Source organism: Protopterus annectens, chromosome 5.part0 (genome assembly GCF_019279795.1).
Source record: "Protopterus annectens isolate FY-2018-M chromosome 5.part0, PAN1.0, whole genome shotgun sequence".
Classification (NCBI taxonomy): domain Eukaryota; kingdom Metazoa; phylum Chordata; order Ceratodontiformes; family Protopteridae; genus Protopterus; species Protopterus annectens.
This window is the reverse complement of record NC_056735.1, coordinates 1,853,448,519-1,853,467,384: the sequence shown is the minus strand read 5'-3', so window position 1 is coordinate 1,853,467,384 and position 18,866 is coordinate 1,853,448,519.

Sequence of the window (18,866 nt, the reverse complement as noted above, 5' to 3'; positions counted from 1 at the left end):
ACCATGAGGTGGTGTAGTGTGTTGTCCATAATGATTCCCTCATTCTTGGCTGATGCCAAAAACAGGTCAATTTGTTTCTTGAAGCCAGGAGTTGGGTCCAATGCCATGTAAGTATAATAGCAATCATCACTTAGCTGTCTCTCAGCTTCTCTGTTGTATTGGGTCCAATCCTGCAAAACTACTTCCCCACCCTTATCCGTAGATAATATTACCAAATCAGATATTTTTCAAGTTCATGAATGGACTCCATTTTGATCTTTGAGAGGTTGTTTGATTTGGCACGGAACTCCCTAAAGTGAAAATGCAATACAATTCTGAAACATTAAGACGTTATGATTCATTGGTGGTTTAAAATTAGATTTGTGGTATCTGAAACCATCCTGCGATTCAGGATTAGATGCTGTCTGAAAAAAATAATCTGAGGTTAAGTAATCTACAAAATGAGGTAATATCTTGTGCAAATGTATCTTCAGACACATAAAAGCCAGGTATAAAATTAAGACCTTTATTCAAAACTTTAACTTGGGTGAGTGACAGAGGGGTTGATGAAATATTCAGTACATTGTGATTATCTATTTCTGCACCATCAGTTTCAACAATCCTTCCATATTGTCCACCTTTGTGGTGTTTCCTACACCCCCTCCTTTGCTTACCCCTAAAGGTGTCTGTGTATTGCTTCATTTGGAGGCTGTGGAGTCTGGGACATGCTGTGCATCAGGCTCTAAACCTGACAATGACTCCTCACCAGAAGTGTCATAGCTGGATGAGGAAGGCTTCTTTAAAATAGACCTTGGTCTTTTCCTTTTAACCACCTTCACCACCTGATAGACAGACCTGGTGGCAACTGGTGACCCAGCACAAGATGCAGGGTCTGGTGGAAACTGAGGTGGCTTGGGATGTTTATCCTTCTCTTCTCTTCTTCCACAACCTGACCTCCAAAAGGATGACAGGACTGGAAAAGATCATCAGACAGCCATATGAGACACTATTGCAGATGTGCAGAGGACAACTATACAGCACATAAGCACTCTCACCATGCATGTTCAGTTGCTGTTCCACTAAGCAAGTACATTTACAGCCATTAAGACAATAGAAGAACACATGCAATGAAAAAATGCTTACAGTACATTACTGGCTCCCTCTCTGGAAACTGTGCTTGCACTGGTGAAGCAGGTCAGGTTGGGCTCAGGTTTCTGTAGTAATGCTGGGATCGGTGTACTATTGGGGTGATGATAGTGCCATTGATCAGCATTTGTGCCACCTGATGCCAGGCATCTATTGTTCACAATGGGTCATCATAACTGCCATTTGTTCAGTTCCAGTGAAAGAGCAAAATCATAACATTATGCACAGGGACACATGTTTCTGAGTCATTTGACACACACGATAACACTGTACAATGGTGCTAGGACATAGTCATAATACTGTTTCATTAGTCAGGAGAATGAAATGGCTATTTGGTCCTCATGCAGACATGGCATGTGCCCCCCGGATAAATGTAGTGCAGACAAGCATTACAGGACCAGATCTGTCAGGTAATGGTGCAGGATGTGAGTACAGTGGCTGGCTATAATTGATGTCTACAACAACTTTGATGAAGACTCATTGATATAATACTCCATGCAAAGGATAGCATACAGAACATTGCAACAGAAACCACCACAAGGGTAGACAACAAACTTAGAAACAGCTGATTGAGGTCAAGGAGTTTTGCTGCTGACCAAGTTGAGGGTCCACTCATACCTCAAGTTATCATTGATATAGTTGTTGGGCTGGCACTAACCACCTCATGTGTCAACAGGGAAAGTATCAGTTTAGTAATATTCATTATAGCACAGTGTAGCACACATACACTCCACTGCAGTTTTTGAAGTGAAGGACTGACAAAGGTCCACCTGCATATTCCAGGCACTTGTGATCTGCAATTGCACCAGCCTTCATGACAAGGCATGTCTGATAATGTATGCTGTAGTGGTATATTCATGTTCGTGCCTTAGGATATTATAGAGGCATATGTGTGTGGTCTACTGGTGGATGGTCAACACAAGACGACAACATAAGGCTAATGTCAGTAGAGCATCTGTGGCTGATTATGATGATAATAACATGCAAACAGCATGTTCCCATGACACTGTGACACTGTCTGCAACACCACATGGGGAAGAGTCATCCAGATCCACCATTACAGCCATTACAGGAACCCAAGTACAGTTCGAGGCTGAATACGTAGCCATGCCAATGCATGATAAACATCCTGTACTGGTGAGTCCATCACAGGCTCCTTCTTACTCCGTAGCCCATGTGCACACTACCATTGAGGTGGGCATACCAACCACAGGGGATAGACATTGGTAGACATGGCTATGACACTGCCAAGGATTCAGGACTTTTCCTGATATGACTATGGTACTATGTGCAGATCTGCAAGTCAGTGATCTAGACAAAGATGGATGCTACCCACAGCTTTATAGAGATGGTAAGTATGTGATGTGGGTTGTGGGATGCCATGCACTAACTGCACAGTGACATGAAGTATAGGGACAGAGAGCACACAGTCTCGCTGAGGTCACTAGTGGTGAATGTGGTCTCCATAGATGGTTACATGAAACACATTGCAACCAGCATCTGGTATGCCTAGACAGGCCATATATTCCATGACTGTGGGGGATCTGAATGTGAGATGGTCAGCCAAAGACTGCTTCATGTCAGACTACACAGAGCATTGCTGAGACAGCATCACTGTCCCCAGTGGGCATACCACCTGCCATCCCCAGTTTTGGGTATCATCCAGGTTGTAGGTGATAACACTTCACTGGCTCAGCACCTGGGATGCTTCATCAGGTTGCACATTAGCAGTTCTGTAGTTGTACCCCTTCCCTGTCATCTCTGAACATACAACCTGTCACCCCTCTCATTGGCATCATCCAGGATATGGACTGTGGCACCCATCACACTCAGTACATGGGACACACCCATTATCTGACACAGACACCATCAAGCCCTGATACCACAAGCCAACATAGTGGATACCACCAATGATCATGTTGTGGCAGCTTAACTCCACCACTAGAAAATGTAATCCCTGGAGCCCACAACTTCACTTGTTTACCTACCATGATTCTAACCCCATACTGTAGTTTTGCATGCACCTCTCTTTGTTTCCCCCACCTATGCAAGTAATGACTGTGCCCTGCCCACCCCTAACCTGTGTGGGTATGGCAATATATGATGCACAGCATGACCGGTCCATGCACTGCCATACATAAGCTGGGTGTGATATCACACAATTCATGTTATTCTGTATTGTCTCTGTCATGGCCCATAACTGTGGACCAGCCACCTCCTCTTAGACAGCATTGCAATGTATTCTACCCATGTCAGCTATGGTACTTCTGCTGCGGCTGCTGCATGTCCCTTCCCTGACTCTCCATCCCACCCTTCTGCTGTTGCTGCTTGCTACAGCTGATATGAAGGCCCTGTTAAGATGTGCACTTACTGCATTGTCTGTTTGTGCAATGCCATGCTGTGTAGCCTTGCACATATAACAAACATCTTAATACAGATGCCTGGATTGTATTGCAGTGCCCCTTCTGAGATGCCTAGATATTGGAAGTGTCCCTTCATTAGTCTGAATACATGCTCCACTGCTTTTCACATTTCTACATGGGCTGTGTTGTAAGTCATTTCCTGTATAGTCTGGGGGTTGTTTATTGGTATCATCAACCAGGGCTCTAAGGTGTATCCAGCATCATCTGCAACACACAACATATTTTATGAGACCTGCTCCCTGCTTGCATGGGACTTGTTTGCACAGACCTGTCTGTGTAGCACATGTGCACCTAGCAAACAAGTGACCCTGTGTGAAGTCTCCTTGTAGTAGTAGTTTGTATAGGTGTAACATGTGCCAAATATGTGAATCATGTGTGCAAACTATATGTTGCACAAGCACGTTATAAATAATGTCTTGAGCATTGCAGATTACCCAGTAATCCAGGGAGTGGAATCCTACCTAGTGAATGTGTTCCAGGTGCTACGAACCAGATGGGGCTATAATAGCAGTATATGTGTAATCTAGCACTACTAGGACGTCAGGGAAATGGGATATTTCATAAAAAGCCTTTATGATGTTTGTTCTCTTCTTAACTGTATAGGGAACCAGATATTCTCCTTTCATAGCTGTCAGTTTCTTTGCTCAAGAAACAGGGACAAAGTCAACAATAAAGGGGGAGGGAAAAGGGCCTTTTTTACTTGTAAAGTTAACAGAACAACAGGTTTTACATTAACGTGCATTTTTGGAAAGAAGTATGAAACTTTAATGTTTGTTATTACTGATTGATTGTAATCCACAGTGATTTACTGGAAAAATCAACAATTTTATAAAGAACAGGGCACCGATGTGAGACAAAATAATGATGCTTGAGAGGTGTGTGGCTTCTCTACATGCTGTGCCATTATATTCAGGAACTTGCTTAGGAAGAATTGACTTGGATTGCCTCACCAGTCAGATTACATACAGCTTATCTCCACACACAACATTATTCACAAAGCAAAGACTGCCTTGTTTTTACTCCGATTCTCCATTCCTATCACCCTAATAAACTACTTTGATCTAATGAACAGCATGTTCTCAACATATATAAACTCCACAAATCCTCTGGCCAAAGTCTCTACTCTCACTAAAAAATGGAGCTCTAACCTTCTTCTGCAAATTAGATCTACCTCTAACCTCTCCAACTTCGAGCAACTATTAAAAGACTATGCAAATAAGACTTGACTCTGGTCCTGTACTAACTTAGGCTGAACTAGTCCATCCCTAATTCCACTCCCAGCATCCTTTTCACTAACTCCTTCTCTCCAAATATAGTCTATTTATTACATAAAGGACAAATATAATTTGCCTATATTATCTAGTCATCTCTGTTCCAAAGAGTGTACTGTGCTTAATGTCACCTCTATGAACTGCAACTTGTGAATACTTTACTACTGAAAAAATGTATTTTTCAACTTGTTATAAATGTCCAAATATTTGCATTATGTATGTATTTGTAGGTTTACATGACTGAATTTTTACTTAATCGTTCTTCTGCATTAGGTTTTGTGATAAATTTATTTGACTGTAACCACATTATGTCAATGTGGAGACTCTCCCCGGGCCTTCACCAAAATGGGACATAATCCCAGTCAAACTTTCCCGGTAAACAAATGTCATATTAAAAAAAGAAAATCAAAGATTAATGAGGTGAACAGCTGTGAACTCCCTAAAGTGACTCCTGAAGTTTGGAGGAAGATCCCTGTAGCTAATATGGTTAAGGCTATACATACCTCAGTAGTCACAAGAATAGGTATACCACATATCCACACCACACACACACACACACACACACACACACACACACACACACACACACACACACACACACACACTACAATATGATGAGAGTTAATTAAATAACCCATGTGATAATCATAAAGAGAGATTTAATAATCCATGAGAAAGTCTTAAATCATTTGCTCCTATCAATCTCTGAAAGTTTGCTTTTTGATAAAATTATATCCTCCTATTTCAAAGAAATGTTCGTACATCTGGAACCATAAAGGTTACTAAAAAAGGAGTAAATGGAAAACTATTATTTATTTATTTATTTATTGCCATTTGATTACCAGAAAAATCTGATTAGGTAGGAGCCCATTTTCAGGGAGGCCTAGGGAGAAAAGCTCAAAGTATTAAAAAACATTTTAAGAATAATAAATGTCTAGGAAAAGAAAGTGATAGAAGTAAGGAAGTGAATGAAAAAGGGAGAGTAAGGAGATGTAAGAGATGAATAGGTATTTGTCCACATTTAGGGATATAGTTTATCCCGGTGTTGAGCAAGAACTGAGCCAGCCTTTGTCTAGGAAGTCTTTCAGAATGGTTTTGAAGGATGCTAGGGAGGGTATTGACTTGTTGGATAGAGACAAAGAATTCCAGGCCTTAGCATCATGGTATGAGTACAAATAATGGCCATCAAATTTGATAGGTTTGTGGACACTCAGGAGTTTTTCATCATTGGATTTGTCCTAATCCTGGCCCCAGCTATCTCAATGAACATCAAGACAATTCTCTTCCACACACTACTCAAACCCTACAATGGTCAACCCCAGCCCTGGTACTCTAACTTTTGCTGCCATAAATGTTAGAAGCATAAGAAATAAAATTGCTGAACTACGTGCCTGGGTTACCCAACATAAGCCTGATATTCTTGCAGTAACTGAAACTTGACTTAAACCCAGGATAAACGACTCCAGAATTACACCTCCCAGCTATATTATCATCCATAATGACCATATAAAGATGAAGGGTGGTGGCATTTCTTTAATATTTCCCAACAACTACCACATTTCCTCCTACAGCAAACCAATACCTAAATTCGATTCAGCAGAGCTTATTATAACTTTTCTGAAATTAAACAACTATTAGCAAATATGTATTACTGTTCTTTACATCCCTCCTAAGACAATACAGTTATACTGGAAGATATCCAACATTGGATAACCATAGCAATTCCACAAGAAATAATACTACTAATTGATGTGAACACCATGTGGTTGGACATAAACTCTAAATCTCCTACATCTAGTGAGAACTTATTTGGTTTCTCATAACTAATTAATAGCCCAACATATTATAGCAAAACATCAAATTCCCTATTTGGATGGATCCTAGTATCAGACCCTAGCAGATACACCATCTCTGGTACAATGTCTGACTGTCTCAGTGATCATCTCCCAAGCTATTCCACCAGACATCACACACATAACATAACATTAAAATAACATGCAACCTTTCCAAGTTTCATCCAGAAATATTCATTACTAACCTATCTTGTATTAACTGCAACTTCCTAAAATTCCTCCCCTTAGATGATGCTATAAATGAATTCAGTACAATTTTCCTGAATATCCTAAACAGCCTTGCACCTCCTAGAAGGAAGCGACTAAACACAAATGATGCAATTTGGTTATCCAAAAAGAGAATAATGCTAATGCAGGATACAGAAAAAACATGGAAAGAATGGAAAAATATAAAACACTACAATATCTTTAAAACTTCAAAATAGTATTGCAATCACATTAAAAAGCAAATTAATGAAGACAAAAAACTATGCCATAATAACTTTCAGAATAGTAGTAAACACAACCCTAAAAATTTCTGGGCAGACATTAAAGAAGTCTTGCATCCCAGCCATAAATTCAACCCTAACCCTCTCTCCCAATAACTCATCGCTCGAGACTGTAATACAATTCAACTATTATTTCATAGATAATATAGCATCTGTAACCAAGTATTCCCCAACATCTAATCCTAACCCTGCCCAACAACCATGTATCACCACAACTTCTTTCACCTTCAAACCTGTGCCCACATTCCATATAAAACTACTTTTGAAAAATACCTGTCCAACAGGTATCAGTCAGTAAAATGGCACTCTACTCTCTCTCCATACCTCCCAGTTACCACCAGAGTACCTCAAGGCTCTATCCTTGGTCCTCTCCTTTTTAACATTCTCACCAACACCCTCCGCACATCCATACAACATGCCTCCCTAATACAGTACGCAGATGACTCCACACTCATTTGCACATCTGACAATGTGGCACACCTCCAGAAATTACTCAGGAAGCTTTAACTGCTACTGAAATGTGGCTTTGTAACTCAAAAATCATGCTCAACCCTAACAAAAACAAACTACAAATTTTTCCCCATATCCCTCTCCCAAGAAAAAACAAAATTTAAAGTCCTGTCTCTTGAAAATACAACTCCTGAAGTCACTTCTCATAACAAATTATGAGGTATGATAGGGAATGATGATCTTAAATTTGACCTGCATATACAAAGTTGCATAAGAAAAACTCATCAGAAGCTATGTATGCTTTATAGAGCCAAAAACTTTCTCACTGACACAACTAAAACTACATTTGCCACTACTTATCTCCTCCCCACACTTCTTTATGGCACTCCCATCCTTACTAACCTCCAGGCTTCACAAAAATCAAAACTTGAACAGAACAATGCTATAACAAAGCTGTTAAATTTGCAGTAAATACCCTTTTCAGAACACACCACTGTCTAGCACTAAAAAGCCTGAAATTGTTAGACCTACCACATCAATTAACATATACCCAACTTCTTACCACCTATAAAATTATCCAGAATCCATCTGCTTGTCCAGTACTAAATAACACTCTACACAACTATGTTTGCAGTCGGTCATTATGATTCATTGACCAAAAACTCCTGTCCACATACCTATCAAATCTGAAGAGTATTGTCTGTACTCATATGTTGCTAAGGCCTGGAACTTCTTTTCTCTATCCATCAGGTCAATACTCTCTCTCTCTCATCCTTCCAACTCATTCTGAAAGACTTCCTAGCCAAAAGCTGTCTCCGTTCTTGTTCAAAACCTACATAAACTATATCCCTAAATGTGAACAAATGCCTATTCATTCCTTACATCTCCTTACTCTCTCTTCTTCACTCACTTCCTTACTTCTTTCAATTTCTCTCCCCTGATTTTCTGTCTAAATATACCATAACCCTGCTTTTCTCTCCCTTTGTATTGCAATTCCTGTTTGTATTATACTAACTTACCTATAGTTTCTCCATAAACTGGCTGAAATTTCTCTAAATATTTAATCGTCATAAAACTTGTACGTATTCTTAACCAATGTTTACATATTTGGGTTCATATTATCTTGTCGAAATTTCAAAAGTTCGAAAACGTCAAAAAAAAATAAATAACAGAAAAAGTCCTACCTAATGGTTGTAAGCAGCCCTGCACCACCCACGTGGGGGGCTGTGCCACCTACACCCCCCACTCTTTAAATATACCAACCCCGAGATTGCACTACAGTGTAGTAAAGGGAAATCATCCCTTTCTGCACTGAACGGAAATCCCCATTGAAACGTCCGAACTTCTGAGATTTCGAACATATGAGTTTGACAATATGGCGTTCGAACTTGTTACGGTTTGACAACGTAATATGTATCCTACATATGTCTAATTTGGTATAATTATTTAAACTGTAGTTTTTTGTATTTTTTTTAAGAATTCTACAATTCTTGTTCTTAAAATGTTTTGTAATATTCTCCCTGAGCCTCCACTGAAAATCAGCTCCTACACAGTCGGACCTTCCCAGTAATCAAATGTCAATAAATAAGTAAATAAATGGTAATAGGAAAGTTATACAATGAGCATAACAAGATAGAGACTTAACACATCTATTTCCACACATTATACTACTCTGTCCCCAACTATACTGACTGCAAATTTTTCTCTTCTCCCATACTCCAGCCCCAAGCATTTCCCTTTATTTTGTGATTGGTAAAGCTTTGGTAGAATTTTATGCCAAACAGCGCTGATTGTTAATCATATTGACTAGGACTTTTGGTTCTGCCTCCCAAACATAGACCTTTTGATTAGATTACTAGGAAACAAATTTACATTTGTTTAAATTGCTCTGTATGTACCATTTGAAATTATATTACTTTATGCATATTACATTTGCTTGATGGCAGAAAGAAGCAATAGATCTTTACAGTCTGCCCCTGATTTAATACTAGCTTCCTTTATAATATCCTCCTATTCTATGCCATCTTGAAAGCCTCTGGATTCTTTCTCCATTGCACATTCTCTGGGTGTACAACCCTCCCTATAAGAGATCCAATGAGTAGTGTAGTCTCCACTATCTTCCCTTATATCTTTTCTAACCGAAAAACTTGAAGGGGTTGTGCAATCCCTGCTCATTGCTCGTTTATCTCATTATAGAAGTCAGTTTTATGAGCAGCATTTGTTTATGGAACAACAACATTCAAGCACTGTAGTACCATCAGTCAGAAGTTCTAGCAACAGAAATCTTGACATGGGAAGGCTGAGACTCTATTTACTGACCTTTCAAAAACTTTTACTCTATAGTCCATCCTGTAATGCCTAATACTGCTATGCTACAGACTTACAATACTTCTGACAATGCTTATCTCTGGTTTCCAAATTATCTAATAAATCAGATAACCCTATCAAATACTGGGATTCCATCTGATGTCTTTGTCTGAACAAATATGGTATGCCTGGAGGCTATGGCCTTCATCTTTTTTTTTTGTTTTCAAATTGCCAGTGATTACAATGGTTGGTTCTCACCAGGGAGATGATAGCTCCTTTGCTGGAGTTGACCTGCAGATGTCACTAGTGTTCTCCATGGCCAATTGTCTTGAGGGTAGTGAAGGTCTCTCTTCTGAGAATGGTCCAAAAGGGTCTATCTGGTCCCTTGGTGTCAGGTGTGGAGATTGGTGGTGGCCTGAAGTATGGCATCAGCTAGATGTCTGCCTCAGCAACGAGTCCCTTCTGACATGGCTTATGGAGTCACATAACTAGCAAGGTTCCACCCTTTAGACCTCCAGAGGAACACTCAGCCCCTGAAATCAGCCGCTCAGGTGAGTGATGTCTGGGTTTGTTGCCTTTTGCACTGGCCTGGCATCTAACCATGTCAAGACCCTACCCTAGAGCTGGCTAATCTACTGTCTGGTGCCCTTCCCTGTTCTGGCACTCCTTGACTTTTAAAACTGTGACAAAACATATGCGACATTTGTAGCAAGCAGCTTGCTATCACTTATACCATATACAAAGCACTGAAGCACTTCAGTACTGCAGTTATGACCACAAAAGAGTACTGAAATTCATTTCTGTACAGTCAGAAATGTTAGTTGAGAAGTGAATACTAGTACTGCACTCCTGATTCTGTTCATCTAACACCTTGCACCTGGGACATCTGTCTGTCTATTTGTCTGAGTCTGTCTTTTATGATTTCTGTCTGCTGACACTACCTGTAGTTCTCCCTATAGCCCATCTGCATCCTTCTTCTTTACCTCCCCATCTATCCTTCTTTTGTATATATGAAAACAATGTGGCTGCTTCCCAACAAAAAAGTTATCATTCCTTGCTCCCACCACTCATACCCTATAGTTACAGTTATGTGTTTTCATAACATTACCTTATGCACTGAGGTATCATAACTCCACAGTGAATAGCATTACCTTATGCACTGAGGTATTGGAGCTCCACAGTGAATAACATTACCTTATGCACTGAGGTATTGTAGCTCCACAGTGAATAACATTACCTTATGCACTGAGGTATTGTAGCTCCACAGTGAATAACATTACCTTATGCACTGAGGGATTGTAGCTCCACAGTGAATAACATTACCTTATGCACTGAGGGATTGTAGCTCCACGGTGAATAACATTACCTTATGCACTGAGGTATTGTAGCTCCACAGTGAATAACATTACCTTATGCACTGAGGTATTGTAGCTCCACAGTGAATAACATTACCTTATGCACTGAGGGATTGTAGCTCCACAGTGAATAACATTACCTTATGCACTGAGGGATTGTAGCTCCACGGTGAATAATGCCCTTTTGAACATGACATAACTATTTTATGTCATTCTTTTGTTGTGCTTTACCACTGAAATGTCTCTAAGTAACTGAGTAATTAAGTAAAAACACATGTGGGATATCATTATTTAAGACGTTCAGATAATTATTTAAGCTGGTTGGCTGTCTGTGGTTTCATGCTGTGCTAGTAGTTAAGACATCATACTGTGTACAAACACAGTTTCATAAGTAGGCATGCTGGCAGTTATATACATTTTATGTTGCTTGCATGACTACCTTTTATTAGAAAATGCTGTTCAAATAATTTTCTTATGCAATCTAGAATTTAAAAATGACTGTTTCAGTTATGCTGTCACGCTAGTATAGGAGACAGGGGGATGTGAAATGGAGCTCGACTTGCAATTTTGCAACAACTTTTCGCCATAAGAATATTACATACATTAACATCTACTTGTTCCCTAGAAAAAGCTGCAGTTTTATTATGAATCTATATAATAATGTGTTTCAGACTATTAAGGCCAGATTACTGAGAAAGTATGACATTGTAAAGGGGTGGCACAGAATTATGTATATGGCAATTATGCCTTCCTTCAGTCACCTTTGAGTAGGAATCTTTATTCTGCCTTCAGCAGTACCTGATGACTTAGTAAGAAAGTGGGGGACCAACATGTATGACCATTGTTTATGGCATTTGTGATTTCCTATGGTCATTAATGAGTGTGAGTTATATAGCTTTTAGAATGTTTTATTTATAGCCTGTTGTGGGGTCACCGCAAGGATAATGAGATGTTGTGGGGTACAGTAGCACATGACTGCTATGTATTAATAACACACTCTTCCAGCATATGTTGTTTCACCTGGTTTAATCACTAGTACCACTCATTAAAACAGAGTGGATGCATATGTTACCCATACCTACCTTCAACTACCTTATACTCATTTATATTCTGTTTGGCCTAATTTGTTTTCTTCCAAAAATCAGTTGCTTAACCAATGTCATGATGCATCAGACTCACAAGCTGATGGTTCTGCAGTAATCACTATGACAGATTTTACTGATCAAGAATGTCTTTCTGCCTGTGACAGATCTTTTTTAGTTACACAGGCTGGGATTCATAGACAAATGCTGTGTAACTGTGCAGTGCTGTTTTTCGAGAGGGTCACTGTTTGATGAATTGAATTAATCAGACATGTACTAGGTATTGAATAGGGCAAGTAAATTGAACAAAGGACTGTATAACAAACAAGAGTTTAGTGTTGATGGGAGAAGCCATGCTAGGCTGGAGGAATGCTACAGAAGGGGCTATGACCAATGTGACAGATATGCCAATGAAGGTCAAGTCAGTCTGTGCCCTCATGCATGCAAATTAGCTTGCATAGGTGCATCTCTGACACAAGAAGGACATCATAACAGCCATTAGACAGACTGTTGAAGGGCTATACACCATATATTCATTATATTAATAGGAAAGAAATGGGGTAGATAGAAAACTTGGAAACTAATACCTCAGTGCATAAGGTAATGCTATTCCCTGTGGAACTACATTACCTCAGTGCATAAGGTAATTTTATTCACCATGGAGCTACAATAACTCAGTGCATAAGATAACGTTATTCACCATGGAGCTACAATCTCTCAGTGCATAAGGTAATGTTATTCACCATGGAGCTACCATAACTCAGCGCATAAGGTAATGTTATTCACCGTGAAGCTACAATCCCTCAGTGCATAAGGTAATATTATTCTCCGTAGAGCTACAATAACTCAGTGCATAAGGTAATGTTATTCACCGTGGAGCTACAATCCCTCAGTGCATAAGGTAATGTTATTCACGGTAGAGCTACAATAACCCAGTGCATAAGGTAATGTTATTCACTGTGGAGCTACAGTACCTCACTGCAAAGAGACATTGGCTGCTGAAGAAGAAAATTTACACTAAACCCAGAAACCAGTGTTTTTGTGACTAGATTAATAATTAATGAGTAGCTGTGAAACGAGTATGTTGATATATCACTTCTCACTAGCCTCACTTGTAATTAGAAACCAAGTAAGCCTTCAACAGACTTTGGTTTGCATAACTGAAGCACATGGCCAGCTTCTCCAGCCCTGTGACATCACTCAATACATATATTTTGAGGAGTTTGTGGATTGACCCACCAACTTCAGTGAAGTCATCAGTAGAATGTAAGTCACTGTGCCAAGAATCGCAGGATTGCATTTTTACAGTGCTCCCCATGGTACATGCACCATACCTTCCTATTACTCTGATGAGAAACAATTTAGTTCAGAAACACATGGTGTAGAGTCACCCATTATGTATTCAAGGCATAACTTAGTGCATAAGGTAATGTTATTCACCATGGAGCTACAATCCCTCAGTGCATAAGGCAATGTTATTCACTGTGGAGCTACAATCCCTCAGTGCATAAGGTAATTCTACTCACTGTGGAGCTACAATCCCTCAGTGCATAAGGTAATGTTATTCACCGTGGAGCTACAATCCCTCAGTGCATAAGGTAATATTATTCACTGTGGAGATCTACAATACCTCAGTCCATAAGGTAATGTTATTCACTCTGGAGCTACAATACCTCAGTGCATAAGGTAATGTTATTCACCATGGAGCTACAGTACCTCAGTGCATAAGGTAATGTTATTCACCATCGAGCTACAATAACTCAGTGCATAAGGTAATGTTATTCACTGTGGAGCAACAATCCCTCAGTGCATAAGGTAATGTTATTCACCATGGAGCTACAATAACTCAATGCATAAGGTAATGTTATTCACGGTGGAGCTACAATACCTCAGTCCATAAGGTAATGCTATTCACTGTGGAGCTACAATCCCTCAGTGCATAAGGTAATGTTATTCACAGTGGAGCTACAATAACTCAGTGCATAAGGTAATGTTATTCACTGTGGAGCTAAAATAAATAAGTGCATAAGGTAATGTTATTCACTGTGGAGAGCTACAATAACTCAGTGCATAAGGTAATGTTATTCACCGTGGAGCTACAATCCCTCAGTGCATAAGGTAATGGTATTCACTGTGGAGCTACAATCCCTCAGTGCATAAGGCAATGTTATTCACCGTGGAGCTACAATACCTCAGTGCATAAGGTAATGTTATTCACTGTGGAGCTACAATCCCTCAGTGCATAAGGTAATGTTATTCACAATGGAGCTACAATATCTCAGTGCATAAGGTAATGCTATTCACTGTGGAGCTACAATCCCTCAGTGCATAAGGTAATGTTATTCACCATGGAGCTACAATCCCTCAGTGCATAAGGTAATGTTATTCAACATGGAGCTACAATACCTCAGTGCATAAGGTAATGTTATTTACAGTGGAGCTACAGTACCTCACTGCATAAGGTAATGTTATTCACCATGGAGCTACAGTACCTCACTGCATAAGGTAATGTTATTCACTGTGGAGCTACAATCCCTCAGTGCATAAGGTAATGTTATTCACCATGGAGCTACAATAACTCAGTGCATAAGGTAATGTTATTCACCGTGGAGCTACAGTAACTCAGTGCATAAGGTAATGTTATTCACTGTGGAGCTACAGTGCCTCAGTGCATAAGGTAATGTCATTCACCATGGAGCTACAATAACTCAGTGCATAAGGTAATGTTATTCACAATGGAGCTACAATAACTCAGTGCATAAGGTAATGCTATTCACTGTGGAGCTACAATCCCTCAGTGCATAAGGTAATGTTATTCACCGTGGAGCTACAATCCCTCAGTGCATAAGGTAATGTTATTCACCATGGAGCTACAATCCCTCAGTGCATAAGGTAATGTTATTCACTGTGGAGAGCTACAATAACTCAGTGCATAAGGTAATGCTATTCACTGTGGAGCTACAATCCCTCAGTGCATAAGGTAATGTTATTCGCCATGGAGCTACAATAACTCAGTGCATAAGGTAATGTTATTCACTGTGGAGCTACAATCCCTCAGTGCATAAGGTAATGTTATTCACTGTGGAGAGCTACAATAACTCAGTGCATAAGGTAATGTTATTCACTGTGGAGCTACAGTACCTCACTGCATAAAGTAATGAAGTTAAGTGTTTGACTGCTTTTCATTCAAAAGAGACATTGGCTGCTAAAGAAGAACATTTGCACTAAACCCAGGAACCAGTGTTTTTGTGACTAGATTAATAATTAATGAGTAGCTGTGAAGCGAGTATATTGATATACCACTTCTCACTAGCCTCACTTGTAATTAGAAACCAAGTAAGCCTTCAGCAGACTTTGGTTTGCACAACTGAAGCACATGGCCAGCTTCTCCAGCCCTGTGACATCACTCAATACATATATTTTGAGGAGTTTGTGGATTGACCCACCAATGTCAGTGAAGTCATCAGTAGACTGTAAGTCACTGTGCCAAGAATCGCAGGATTGCATTCTTAAAGTGTTCTCCATGGTACATGCACCATACCTTCCTATTACTCTGATGAGAAACAGTGCAGTTCAGAAACACACGTTGTAAAGTCACCCATTATGTATTCAAGGCATCTTACTGTTACTAACGGTAGAGCAGAGTAACATCTTCTGTACAGCAACATGAATTTCACAAGAGGTTCAAGGGACTGATATGTTTAACAAAGGGAAACCTCTACATTCTTTTAGATAATAGCCTGCAATGATATTGTACTAAGACTTGATAGTCATTCTTAATCAAGTATTTGATTTTCATTGTCAACTTGGAGGACATAGCATACAATATGTTATTCATGTTGTTAGCTGGATTATTGCGGAGATGTGGCAAGCTAAAAATAATTGCTTTCATATCACATTTTTTTATTTATGACATCTTTATACATTTGCATAGTAAAGGCAGCGTGTTTTATATTTCAAGGAATGTTTTACCCATACTGCACACACACTAGGTTGTGTAATGCAGGTGATGCAGTAATGCAGTATTTATGGTGTAAGAGAAGGTATAATATATATATATATATATATATATATATATATATATATATACATTAAAAATACAGGCAGTTCATAATGTAGAAGCATGAAAATGCAGAATTCAAAATACTAATAAAACAGTACTTCTGTGATCAGTTTACACTAAAAACACAGTAAAATAAAACAAAAACCCTAAACCATAGAAATACCATAGGACATGGTTTGGATGAATAGTAGTTGTGTTATGGAAAGTTTTTTCCAAAGGTAATTGCAGGGTTAGGATTAACACACATTAGTAAGGTGGTGCCGAAGGGGCTTCAGTTGTAGCTGTTTGTGCACTGCCATATCATACAACATGGCACACGCACCTCAAAGATTTTTTAATTTGATCAGTTCTATAAGTCATTATCCAGAGATAAAATAGTCTGTGGTATTAAAAATGAGCATGTAACAGGTAAATTGCCAAGAGAATCAAATATGACTTAGCATAAAGCACTAATAGTGTGGAGAGCTAGTAAATTTCTAGTTTGTAAACTGAAGATGTGCTAACTACAGAGATGCAAATTATTTTGGCCAGCTAACCATTCATTTCAGATTTCCTAACTTTCACTCTAGCTCCTTTGTTGTGTGAAAGCACTCATCCATTACAGTGAGGGGAGCTAGGTATGGCCTTGACGATGGCAGTTCTGACTCACACCATCAGTTCATAGCAAATTTATGGCCAGCTTACAGGTCAGTTGGATAGGAGAACAAAATAGACATTTTGGCTTCTGAAGGAGGGCTAATCACTTACTGACATAGCTTAAAAATGTGTAACACATAATGATTTCAGAATGCTAAAAATTCTTGGACGCTGGCTAAAGGCTCTTAAATAGGTTCATAGGTTCATACTAGGCTATCTGCCCTAGGGCATTTATAAGCCTAGGCAGAGTGTGTTTGGCTTTCGCCACCCATTTTAAATTAATTTTGCTATGCCCTTTTTCGAGGTTAGTATACTGTGCCTCTGTCTAACAGTGACACAGAAGTGATTCCCGGGGTAAACCTACGATCTCCCATCCACTCATCAAGATTCCTCTTGAAGAGAGTCAATGAGGGACTCTGCCTAACCTGGACTGGGATTTTATTCCAGAGTGAAGGGAGCCTCTGGGCTATGAATCTGTCCCGCGTAGCTCGATGGGATTTGGATTTTCTGAGGTGCAGCATGTCCATTAATTCCAGGTTGGACATGGCTTTATATGTCAGGCACAGATTGCCTCTGAGCAGGCGGTATGCCACTGAGTAGAGCTGGAGTTTCTTTAACCGGGCAGCATATGGCATCTGTTTGAGCCCTATGATCCTCTTGGTGAGGTACTTTTGGGATCTTTCCAGTTGCTGCGGGTGTCTGGTAAGGTACATCCTGAAAGGGGCATTGTACTCAATTATGGGCCTGACGAGGGATGAGTAAAGAGGCACGATGACCACCCCTGATCTAGATGTGAATCCCTTCATAATTAGGTGGGCTATATAAAATGTTTTTCTAACCACTTTGGCCACGTGGTTGTCAAATGAGAGATTGCTATCAACTTGGGCCCCCAGGTCCCTAATTACTTCTTCTGTACTTAATGGATTACCACCTATGTGGTAATTTGTGGGCACTTTGTTTTGCCAAAGGGATGACTATACACTTTTGGCGTTTAGCTTGAGGCCATGGCTCTGGCACCAGTTGTCTGTTTCTATGAGGCCCTTTTGGAGGATGCTTGTGTCGGCTGGAGAGTCGATTATGGCGCCCAGTTTGCAGTCATCTGCGAACTTAGTCAGCCACAGTCCTTCCATGTTGGCCTGTACCTCCGAGAAATATATACCAAACAAGAGAGGTCCCAGGACTGAGCCTTGTGGGACACCACTTGTAACTGGTTTGGAGTCTGACATGGCTCCAGCAATTCTAACCATGTGGGTTCTGTCCTTGAGCCAGTTTGCAACCCATCTAGTGACATAGGGGTTTATATTTAAGCTGGTGAGCTTATCTATAATGCCTGAGTGGGGTATTGTATCGAAGGCTTTTGCGAGGTCCAGGTAGGCTGTGTGGACCACCTTCCCCTCGTCAATGGCCTTGGTGACTGTTTCAAAGAAATCAACCAGGTTTAAGAGGCAGGATCTGCCCTTAACAAAGCCGAACTGGGTAGGATCCAGTGTCTGTAGGTCCCCAATATCTTTATTTATGAGGTCCATGATGATCCTTTCCATAGCTTTGCAGACCAAGCTAGTCAGGCTTATGGGGTGATAGTTTCCAGGATCCGTTGAGGCACCACCTTTGTGGAGAGGGACAACTGTTGCTGTATGCCACTCTTTGGTTACATATCCTGTAGTAAGGCTGAGATTGAACAGTAGTTTTATGTTTGGGTTTAGCTCTTCTTGGAGTTCACGTAGGACACAGCCCGGGACACTGTCTGGTCCCATTGATGTTATGTTTTTTGCTTTGGAGAGGGCAGCTCTTACCTGAGCATCTGAGATGTCAG